This window comes from Gossypium hirsutum, chromosome A08 (assembly GCF_007990345.1).
Source record: "Gossypium hirsutum isolate 1008001.06 chromosome A08, Gossypium_hirsutum_v2.1, whole genome shotgun sequence".
Classification (NCBI taxonomy): domain Eukaryota; kingdom Viridiplantae; phylum Streptophyta; class Magnoliopsida; order Malvales; family Malvaceae; genus Gossypium; species Gossypium hirsutum.
Genome location: NC_053431.1, coordinates 108,426,612 through 108,438,151, shown reverse-complemented (window position 1 = coordinate 108,438,151; position 11,540 = coordinate 108,426,612). Strand labels below are relative to the sequence as shown.

At 36.7% G+C, this 11,540-nt stretch overlaps 1 non-coding gene across 1 annotated transcript; it reads right to left on the bottom strand.

Annotated features, from left to right (window-relative positions):
* Positions 1–2,836: 2,836 nt before the first annotated feature.
* On the bottom strand, positions 2,837–2,943 carry LOC121205550 (small nucleolar RNA R71). Its single transcript, XR_005900626.1, has one exon. It is a non-coding gene; the product is annotated as a small nucleolar RNA R71 (small nucleolar RNA).
* Positions 2,944–11,540: the final 8,597 nt, after the last annotated feature.

Below are 11,540 nucleotides of genomic sequence, written 5' to 3'. Positions count from 1 at the left end.
ATTTTCATCAAAATTCTCTTTACGAAAGTTGTTTATCTATCAACAACCTTTCATTTTCTACCATAAATTTCAAATTTTCAGCATATTCATCCATGGCGATATTTTTATACTTTGATAACTTTTCAAATTAATCCCCAAAATAGCTAGATTAGGTTATCTCGATCTCAAAAATATAAAAATTACTAAAAATGGGACTTGAATACTTACCTAATTTGGCCAAATAAGTTTTCTCCTTCTTCCATTCTCCGTGGCTTGGGTTTTCATATTTATTTGGGAAAGATGACGATAAAAATGATGATATTTTCATTATTTTATTATTTATTATATTTGTTTTTCATCTTTCAATTTTTCTCCTTTTATTTATTTTATTTTCCATGGATGATTCATCATCCATAACAACTAAGTATTTTTAATGGTATATTTTCATATAAGGATATCAAATTTTGAATTCCATAACTATTTAATCCCTTTAGCTATTAGAACTTAACTTTTGCACTTTGTGCAATTTGGTCCTTTATCAAATTAAACATGTAACCGGTAAATTTTCTTTATGAAATTTTTATATGACATTATTATCATACTGTAGATCATAAAATAATGTTAAAATAAATCTCTTTTTCGGAATCGGATTTGCGGTCTCGAAATCACTGTTCTGATTTTATCGAAAATAGGTAATTACATGATTTGCTAAGCCTTCGTGGCATATCCTATATTCGTCTTTGTGGAGAATCCTATAACATCTATGTAGCGTAATTAGAGGAGATTACGTTACAGAATTTGGTTAACCGCCTATGTGGTAAGATATGAGATAAGACATAATATATACATATTTTTACCTCATGTTTGGCATAATTATGGATGATTTTTCCTTGGTTTTATTGAAATTGATGCTCCTAATCCTTTAAATTCATGTTTTATACTTAGGAGAACTTAGGATGGCGAAAAGAGCAAGAAACGGGCCAAAAATGGACAAATTGGGCCTAAATCAGTGTTTCACACGGCCCAGGCACTTCCATACGGGTGATACACACGCCCGTGTGTGACACACGGGTAGACCACACGCCCGTGTGTCATGACTGTGTCGACATTAATCCGAGTCAAAATTGCACAGGGTCTGAGCACCTTCACACGGGAATGGCACACGGCCGTGTCCCTGTCAAGCCCAAGTCTATTTCTACTCGGAAAAGGCTAATTTTGGGCTATTTTGGGCATTCGAAAGTCTATATAAACACCCTAAAAGAGAATTAGAGGGGATGCGCAAAGTAAAAGGTAGAAAAGTACTCAATAACAGCCATCGGAATCACCTCAGAAACAGGATCTACATCAAGACTGAGGATTTCCATCGAATTTCCTAAAATTTCTTTGGGTTCTTTATGTTTTTTTGTTTTCCATACTTTGAGATGTTTTCCATCATTATTATTATGAATTAAATTCCCTAAATATATAAGGGAGATGAAACTTAAGACAAATCTTATTACTCTTTGATTTATATGATAAATACTTGTTCTTATTCTTAATTTTGAATTTTAATCCTTGCTTTAATATTCCATGATATTAATTCAGGTCTTTGATGTGCTTATTCAATGGGGGAAAAGTCCCTGTTTAAGAGTAAATCATTCATAATTAAGCGGAGTTGCATGTAATCCTAGAGATAGGACGACATAAATCTGTCGGGTTAGAGTCAAATCTAATAAGGGAATCCATAGATCGAGTTAATGCGACATAGGGGTTTTAATTATAAAGAGATTTCAATTAATCAACCTAGAGTCAGTTGTTTTTAGTCTCAAAAGGGATATTAACATAAATCAGGGATTTCTACGGAATAATTCAAGTGAATAAATCGTCTAATTCAAAGGTAATAAGTGAAGTCTAGGTGGATTCTTTCTTGGGTATTGTTTTCTCAATCGGTTTTTCAAAAGTATTTTCCAACCTTAATCTCTGTCGTAATCTTATCTAATTAGATAATTAGTTGTAGGTAAAAATTCTCTAAATTTTTAAAAAGATAGTAATTACTAGTACTTTTAGTCCTCGTGAATACGATATTTCCGGTCTCACCATAACTATACTACTGTTCGATAGGGGCGCTTGCCTTAAGTCAAATTTTTAGTTAGTTTAACGACCATCAAGTTTTTGGTGCCATTGCCGGGGAGTAAGATATTAAGAACGCTTAATTTTTATTACTTTAGCCATTTTTTTATTGCAATTTAATTTTATTTTGCTTAAATTACTAAATTTTCTTTTATTTACTTCTGGTTGGTTTTTATAGTTTATGACTAGAAGAAACCCGTCAGGACCTCTATTTTTTGATAGTGAGATCGAAAGCATAGCTCGCAAAAACCGAAGAGAAATAAGGTGAAGCCTATGATACATAGAGGAAGGGCAAGAGGATGATATTCAAACCACAACCGAAGAGATGGCTAATAATCAAAATAATCCGTTACCTCCAGTGGTTGTTGCAAACCCAGTAGATCAGAATCCTGCTCCTTGTACTATGTATGATTATACTAAACCTATATTAATAGGAACTGAATCAAGTTGTTGCTGCAAATAATTTTGAACTGAAACCTAACACAATTCAAATGATACAACAGTTTGTTCAGATTGATGGTTTGCAGGACAAGGATCCAAACACTCATTTAGCACACTTTCTGGAATTCTACGACACTTTTAAGATCAATGGCATTTCTGACGATGCCATTCGCCTTTGGTTGTTTCCATTTTCATTGAGAAATAAGGCTCAATAGTGGTTGAACTTGTTACCGCGAGGGTCAATCACCACTTGGGAACAAATGACCGAAAATTTTTTACTTAAACATTTTCTGCCAACTAAAACGCTAAATTAAGGAATGATATTTCTTCTTTTGTGCAGATGGATTTAGAAACACTTTACGATGCATGGGAGAGATACAAGGATCTATTGAGAAGGTGCCCTCACCATGGGTTACCCCTTTGGCTACAAGTTCAAACTTTCCAAAGCGGTTTAAATCCCTCGACTAGACAGATGATTAACGCAGCTGCTGGTGGGACTGTTAATAATAAGACACCTGAAAAGGCTTACGAGTTTATAGAAGAGATGTCACTGAATAATTATCAGTGGCAAGTCATAAGGATAAATCCAACAAAAGTAGCCAACGTTTTTAACACGATTCGGTCACTATGCTCTCTAATCAGGTAGAACTTTTAAATAGAAAAATTGATGGTTTACTTGGTTCTTCACAGGTCCATCCAGTAATGCAGTGCGATGCAAGTGAAAGTGGAACGAGCAATTTAGACTATCCATCCTACAGCATCTCAAAATAATCCTCAAAGCAATTTAGACCATAGAGAATGAGCAAATGAACTATATGGGTAATAATCCTCGACCTCAAAATAATCCTTATAGTAACACTTACAATTCAGGTTGGAGGAACCACCCAAAATTTTCATGGGGAGGCCAAGGAAACCAAAGACCACCACAACAACAACCGTACCAGCCAGAGAAAAAGCCGAACCTCAAGAAGATCATGACAAAATTTATCTCAATAGCGGAAACTCATTTTCAGAATACCGAGACAGCTCTTAAAAATCAACAAGCATCAATCCAAGGGCTCGAAAATCAAATAGGCTAGTTGGCAAAGATGATTTCCAAACGACCACAAGGTAGCTTGCCGAGTAATACTGAAACTAACCCAAGAGAGCAACTTAATGCGATTACTATTCGAGATAAAAAAGGGTTAGTTGAACCTGAACCAGAACCGAGGCAAGGATTTGTAGTAAGTAAAGGTAAGGATGAGTTGGACCACGGTGAGCAAAAACCGGTAGGCAGAGAATATAAACCTCGTATGTCATACCGTAGTGCGACAAGGAAAGACCACACGGACAAACAATTTGGTAAATTCCTTAAATTATTAAAGAAATTACATATTAACTTACCATTTATTAAAGCTCTTTGGCATATGCCAAACGTAGTTAAATTTTTAAAGGAGCTTGTAGCAAATAAATGAAAGTTAGATGATGCATCGCATGTGAAATTAAACGTAGTTTGCTCAGCCATTTTACAGAATAAGCTACCCAACAAACTGAAGGATCCAGGGAGTTTTACGATTCCTTGCTTAATTGGTAGTTTAAACGTTAACAATGCTTTGGCTGATTTAGGGCAAGTATTAATGTCATGCCCTATAAAATGTTTAAACAATTCGGTCTTGAGAAACCAAAACAAACTAGGATGAGCATTCAATTAGCAGATAAAACAATTAGATTTCCTAGAGGTATTATTGAAGATGTGCTGGTCAAAATTGATAAATTTATATTCCCAATTGACTTTGTTGTCTTAGACATGGATGAGGATAGTGACGTACCTTTAATTTTAGGAAGGCCCTTTTTAGCAACTGCTAGAACTATCATTGATGTTGGCACAAGTGAATAGATACTTCGTGTAGGTGATGACACGATTAAACTTCAAGCTCGTGATTCTGAAAAAATATCTAGTAATTGAGACGATTTTTTAAGTTCTATTAACTTGAATAATGTTACAACTCAAACTTCTTTGTAGGACTCCCCTAGAAAGAACGTGATGGAGCCTTATTCTAATCCATACAACAAAAACAGAGCGACTAATGAAGAACGAAGGCTTCAGATCGATGAACTAAATGAATGGCGAACACATGTCAAAGAGAAACCAAAAGCACACGATGAATCAAAGCGACACCTCGTTAAGCGTAGGGATGAAACAACACAATTTAAGGTTGGGGATAAAGTATTGTTAGATGAAAAGGACCCCCGAATTGCTACTTTAGAGCTTAATACAAATGGAGCGCCTCTCTTCACGGTACTGAATGTTTCCCCATATAGTATAGTCAAGGTAAATCATTCTCAATTTGGCACTTTTAAGGTAAATAATACTCAAAATTGATAGTGAGAAAGAGGAGTCTCGACTCCGTGATCCACCGTAATCATACGAATGAGAGGTAAGTCAAGCTTAGACTCTAAATAAGCACTTATCGGGAGGCAACCCGAGCACTAACACCACTAACCAGTTTATTTTAGCCATTTTTAGTGTTTTTATGTAGGTACAGTGGCCCACACGGCCTGGACACACGGGCGTGTCCTTGGCAGTATGGAAACAGGGCTAAAAATTCCCCAAGTATCGAACCACACGGCCATGAATTCAATCCACATGGCCGTACGACACGGCCGTGTGAAGTACACGGCCGGGACACACAGGCGTGTCCTAGGCCGTGTAAAAACTGGAGCTAAATTTTTAATTTTTAAATAAGTCAGGGCGCCACACGGGCAAGGCACACGGCTGTGTGTTCAGACACAAGGGCGTGTGAGAAGTGAAGGACATGGTACACAGCCGTATGATGCAACCGTGTGCACCACACGACCTGGACACACGAGCATGTCCCTAGGCGGTGTGACGATTGGGCAATAAAAATTTCGCGATAAACATGGGTTGGACGCAATCCACACAGGCATATGACATGGCCGGGTGGCCCAACACGAGCCTCACATGACCGTGTCTTCCTTTTTAAACCCCCCAACCCTAATACTTTCTTCTTCCTCCTCTCAAAATTTATTCCACCCAAACCCTAGCCGCCGCAACCTCCTCGAGCACCTCAACCGAAGCTCGTCATCCTCTGTTTCGATTCTCATCAGGCCCACAGGACGTCCTATTTCAGCTTCTTCGAGTACGACCATTAGGAGTGGGACAATGTATTAATTGGGCCACTTTGCAGTAAGTCCAACTTGCTCACGTCGTTCTATTCCATATCGATACTGCCCCATGGGATCGATTCTTTGCAATTATTGAGCCTACATATTCAGAGCTAACCTTAGAATTTTACACTATGTTCCATCTACAGCACGTGATGAATACACATGACGAGGCTGGTACTCTCATTTTTAGACTTGGTAGACTAGTCAGGCATAAGAGTGTACCAGAGTTTGGAGCTACTTTGGGCCTTTACACGGAGGAGTTCATGACTTCTGAGAATTTCTTATAGCTTTATCGTCACATACACTACTCGCCCTCTTGCTGTTGGATTGACCTTACGGTGAGTACGGCCCCTTATGACGCCAGTCGCTCAAAGGCGACTTCTCTTCCTCCAGCACTACGCTATGTCCATGCCATCTTGGCTCATACTTTGACTGGGAGGAGAGAGAGCACCGGCGTCGTTAGCAACACCGATGCTTACTTCCTATGGAGCATGGCAACTGGCCATGTATTTGATTTAGCATATTTTATTGCCCTCACATTTCGCCATCAGATGGATCGCCATAGGAGGGGCCCCATTTGCCTTAGCCCCTATGTGACTTGCTTCGCTAGACACTTCGGCCTCTTCGACACTCTAGATATGTCATCGACACTTATACTAGTAGGCCAAATGTCTCTTCAAGGAATATCTAGCATGATCCATATGAGGATGATAGAGCGACGCCATGGATTTGACCCCCCTGAGTACAGGCTCGTTCAGTCCGAAGACCAGGATGAGCCAGAGAACATTACTGATGATGTCCCTCCCCCTTACGAGGACCCATAACCACCACCACCACCACCACCACCACCGAGTCATCGACCTCCTGCTGCCACTTTGACAAATTTATCCAAGCGATTCACTCGCTTTGAGCAGTAATGTTTTGAGCGGTTCGACAGCATCGATGCCACTCTTCGACAGATTTGTCACCACCTCCACATATCTCCTTCGGCACCATCAGCCCACGAGGCATCCGATGATGAGGACCTTTGAGTCCCTTTATTTTATTATTATTATTATTCTTATTGTTATTATTATTTTCCTTTATTTATCTCTGAAGACTTATGTTTTATATTTTAAACTCTGCTTATCATTATGATTAGTATCCAATTATACCTTAATTCTCTTCCACAGTGGTGTTTATTTTCTTATTAGTAACTCAGAATCATGCCTTTCATTAACCTTATCTACAATTCTCGCTCTCGCTACTCCAAGGATCTCATCCAAAAATTCAGGGCAGTTTCGCTTCTCTCCCTCTTTTCTGATATTATACTTATCTTCTTATTATTTGTCTTTGTACATTAAGGACAATGTACATCTTAAGTGTAGGGAGGTTATTTATGTGATTATTAGAAAATCCCTAAATTTTTATATTGTTCTCAAATAATTTTCTCATCTTATTATTAGAGTGAATTCTGATTGATTTATGATTTTTATTGATATGTTTTGAATTAAATCATAGGTAACTATGCATTGATTGTTTAAACTTTAAGACACTAGAGGATCAAGCATGATAAATTGACTTTTGAGAATTAAAATTTCTAGGTTGTTTCCCTGAATTGAGGTATGATCTTGAAGTTTCAAATTTACATGATTGACACCAAATACTCATAATTTTCGTGAGATTTTGAGCCTTTTAGAGCATATATCTTTCTTGCTCACTGATTTTATTGGTTATGAGTGTGTCAACATTGATTTTTTATTCTAGACCTTGCTTTGATTATGCATGTCAAGACCACACCTTTGATTTGATATACGAAAATGACAAAGGCACTTAGGTTCTAACCCATTTACCTCATAAAAAGCCTACCCATATAATTGACCTCTAGTGAACCTCTTTGGGCATTAACTATTATTCCTTGATTTTCCCCTTAATATTAACCGACAACTTAACCCTTTTTGATTCTTTAAGAATTTCTCCTTTTTATTGACTCTTTTTTTTATCGAGATTTAATTTGATTAGTTACCTAATTTTATTCATTCATGCCAGTTGCTAAATTATTTCTTATTATGTATTTTCCATTATTGTATTTGTTCTTATTCTTAAAAAAAACCGTATTTTCATTCAAATTACATATTATTCTAAAGGAGCTTGGATAAGTTATCATATTAAGAGAAAAGTTCCCTTCATTAGTTTTGGTTAGTGTTAATTCTAGCACTTGTTTTTAATTCAATGATTAGCTTTGTTCTCCTAAATTTGGTAATCTATTAAATTAATCTCGATTCTAACCCTTTTTTGCAGCCTTTATCCACACCTTTAACCCAAGCCCCATTATAACCCTGTTAAAGACCTTTTGATTTGTGTATCATTTCATTATAGTGGTGGAGATTTAATTTTCATACAAGCCTATGGTAATAACTTTCCATTTTTGACTATTGAGTGCTTAATTATTGAACCTTAAACACTTTGAGTGATTGAGTGAATCATTAGTGAGGATGTCAACCTTGTCAATTTGAAATTAAAGGTGATTACTTAGATAAAGGGGGATACCTATGATTTTATGATTGAAATGCTCAATTTGGATTGTTTGAAACTTTAATGTTATTTTGGTCAAGCTCTCAATATATGATTACTTGGGAATTTCTTTGAAACATTATTGAAGAGAATTATAAGTTGAGAAGAATTTATTTTGGTTGTGAGTTGAGGATTTTGCTTGAGGACAAGCAAATGTTTAAGTGTGGGGATATTTGATAAACCCTAATATATACATATTTTTACCTCATGTTTGGCATATTTATGGATATTTTTCCTTGGTCTTATTGAAACCAATGCTCCTAATCCTTTAAATTCATGTTTTATACTTAGGAGAACTTAGGATGGCGAAAAGAGCAAGAAACGGGCCAAAAACGAACAAATTGGGCCTAAACCAGTGTTTCACATAGCCTAGGAACTTCCACACCGGTAATCCACACGCCCGTGTGTCATGACCATGTCAACATTAATCCAAGTCAAAATTGCACACGACCTGAGCACCTTCACACAGAAATGGCACACGGTCGTGTCCCTGTAGAGCCCAAGTCTAGTTCTACTCGGAAAAGGCTAATTTTGGGCTATTTTGGGCATTCAAAAGTCTATATAAACACCCTAGAAGAGGATTAGAAGGGACGCGCAGAGTAGAAGGTAGAAAAGTACTTAAGAACAGCCATCAGAATCACCTCGGAGACAGGATCTACATCAAAACTGAGGATTTCCATCCAATTTCCTAGAAGTTCTTTGGGTTCTTTATGTTTTGTTTTTTCCATACATTGAGATGTTTTCCATCGTTATTGTTATGAACTAAATTCCCTAAATACCTAAGGAAGATGAAACCTTGGACAAATCTTATTACTCTTTGATTTATATTATAAATACTTGTTCTTATTCTTAATTGTGAATTTTAATCCTTACTTTAATATTCCAGGATATTAATTCATGTCTTTGATGTGCTTATTCAGTGGAGGAAAAGTCCTTGTTTAAGAGTAGATCATTCATAATTAAGCAGAGTTGCATGCAATCCTAGAGATAGGATGACATAAATCTGCCGAATTAAAGTCAAATCTAATAAGGGAATCCATAGATCGAGTTAATGCGACTATAGGGGTTTTAATTAGAAAGAGATTTCAATTAATCAACCTAGAATTAGTTGTTTTTAGTCTCAAAAGGGGTATTAACATAAATCAAGGATTTCTACGGAATAAGTCAAGTGAATAAATCGTCTAATTCAAAGGTAATAAGTGAAGCCTAGGTGGATTCTTTCTTGGGTATTGTCTTCTCAATCGGTTTTTCAAAAGTATTTTCCAACCGTACTCTCTTTCGTAATCTTAGCTAATTAGATAATTAGTTTTAGGTAAACATTCTCTAAATTTTTAGGCTAGATAATAAAAAGATAGTAATTACTAGTACTTTTAGTCCTCGTGGATACGATATTTCCAGTCTCACCATAACTATACTACTGTTCGATAAGTGCACTTACCTTAAGTCGAATTTTTATTTAGTTTAGCAACCATCAATATGGGTAAGTTTTGAGAATATTTCGATAGCTAATTCTATGATAATGATCTGATAAGTCTAGAGTTAACTTGGTTTGTTTAGTCTTGGAATAAATATAATAAGCTTTAAAAGGTATTTCGTGAAAAAGAATATACTTTTGTATTTCTAAAGAGGCTATATGGTATTCGCTAAAAGAACTTATACAAGATATCGGCATAGTCATAAATATGAAAAAGTCTAAGTATTGCTGGACTGAGTTGTCTATGTTATATAAGGATTAAATCTAAGTTATTTGATGTAACACCTCTAACCCGTATCGGTCACCGGAACAAGATTACAGAGCATTACCGAAACATTCGTAAACATTTACAAATAATTTATGTAAATTACTATTCATTTAATGAGATCATTCATAACGTACCTTGATTGGGCCCTCGAGGCCTAATACGAGTATTAGAATCAAGTCGGGACTTAATCAGGAACTTTAAGAATTTTTCACGACTTTTTAAAATTTTTCCAAGGTGCAGGGCTCACACACCCATGTGGTCCAAGGGACATGCCCATGTGACCCTAAGACACGCCAGTACTAGAGGCCATGTTTGGCCTTGTGTAAATCTCTGACTTGCACACACGGCCATGCCACACACCCGTATGCTAGGCCCTGTGGTTAATTAATTCAATTCAAAATTAGGTGCAGGTTTCATACGGCCAAGACACACGCCCGTGGCTGAAACACACGCCCGTGTCTCTGTCCGCGTGTTCAATTCTGAGCATTCTCTTTCTCAAAATTAAGGTGCAGGGGAAATACAGCCTAACCACAAACCCATGTTACCAAGCCATGCACGGTCTAGACACACGCCCGTGTATCTGCCCGTGTAGACAAAATGAAGCCATTTCTAGCTTCATTTCTCACCCAAAGTTTCACCGAAGACCTGCACTTAAAACACACATCCAATACCAACCAATCCAATCATTCAAATTAAACAATTCCATCATTCATCATGGCATACCATTACATGCATATGTGTTTGTGAACTTACCTTAGATTAACTTAGGCATTGACATCATTAGGTCACTTATACTTGACATATCACATATGATTATACCATCATAACCTACTTAATCATACCAAAATAAACCATTACTAGCCATTCGAATGGCTAGGTTACAAAATAAAATTTCAAGCCACTCCAAGTTGTCCTATACATGTCATTATACCAAAATGATTTTACTAAGTATACCTAAGATGACTAGTTGATAGTGTGACGATGCTCCAATGATCTCCAACCTTCACGAGCTTTCGAGCACTATAAAACAAGGGAAAATAAAACAGAGTAAGCATTACATACTTAGTAAGTTCCTATAACGGAAACTAAACTTACCAATCCTATTTATTAAATCTAAGCATAGAATGTCATGGTTCCATCCATTTGCCTAAATTGCCTAAACACATACATTCAATCAAACGTTAGTCATCAAAATCTTCATATAAATCAAGTAACATAGTTGAGCTCATCAAGCAATATTCTTTCAAGTCATTATCATTTCATCTCAAGATTCTCATACCATGTCAAGAGTTTTATGTCTGCTGAATCATTGAATTTCGATGGATTCTCAAGTAGTATTCTCGAAGTGTACGATTCAATAATCTGTCAATTTCTTATTCAATGGTACCCATTAGGGCACTTAACCAAGAAACACCCTCTCGAACCACATATCGTATAAACCCTAATCATAACGTATGCTCGAGAGGTATCATATCGGGATTACCCATCCGGGCTAAATCCTTTCTGTAACAAGGTCAATGGGATTACTCGCCCAAGCTAAATTTCGTC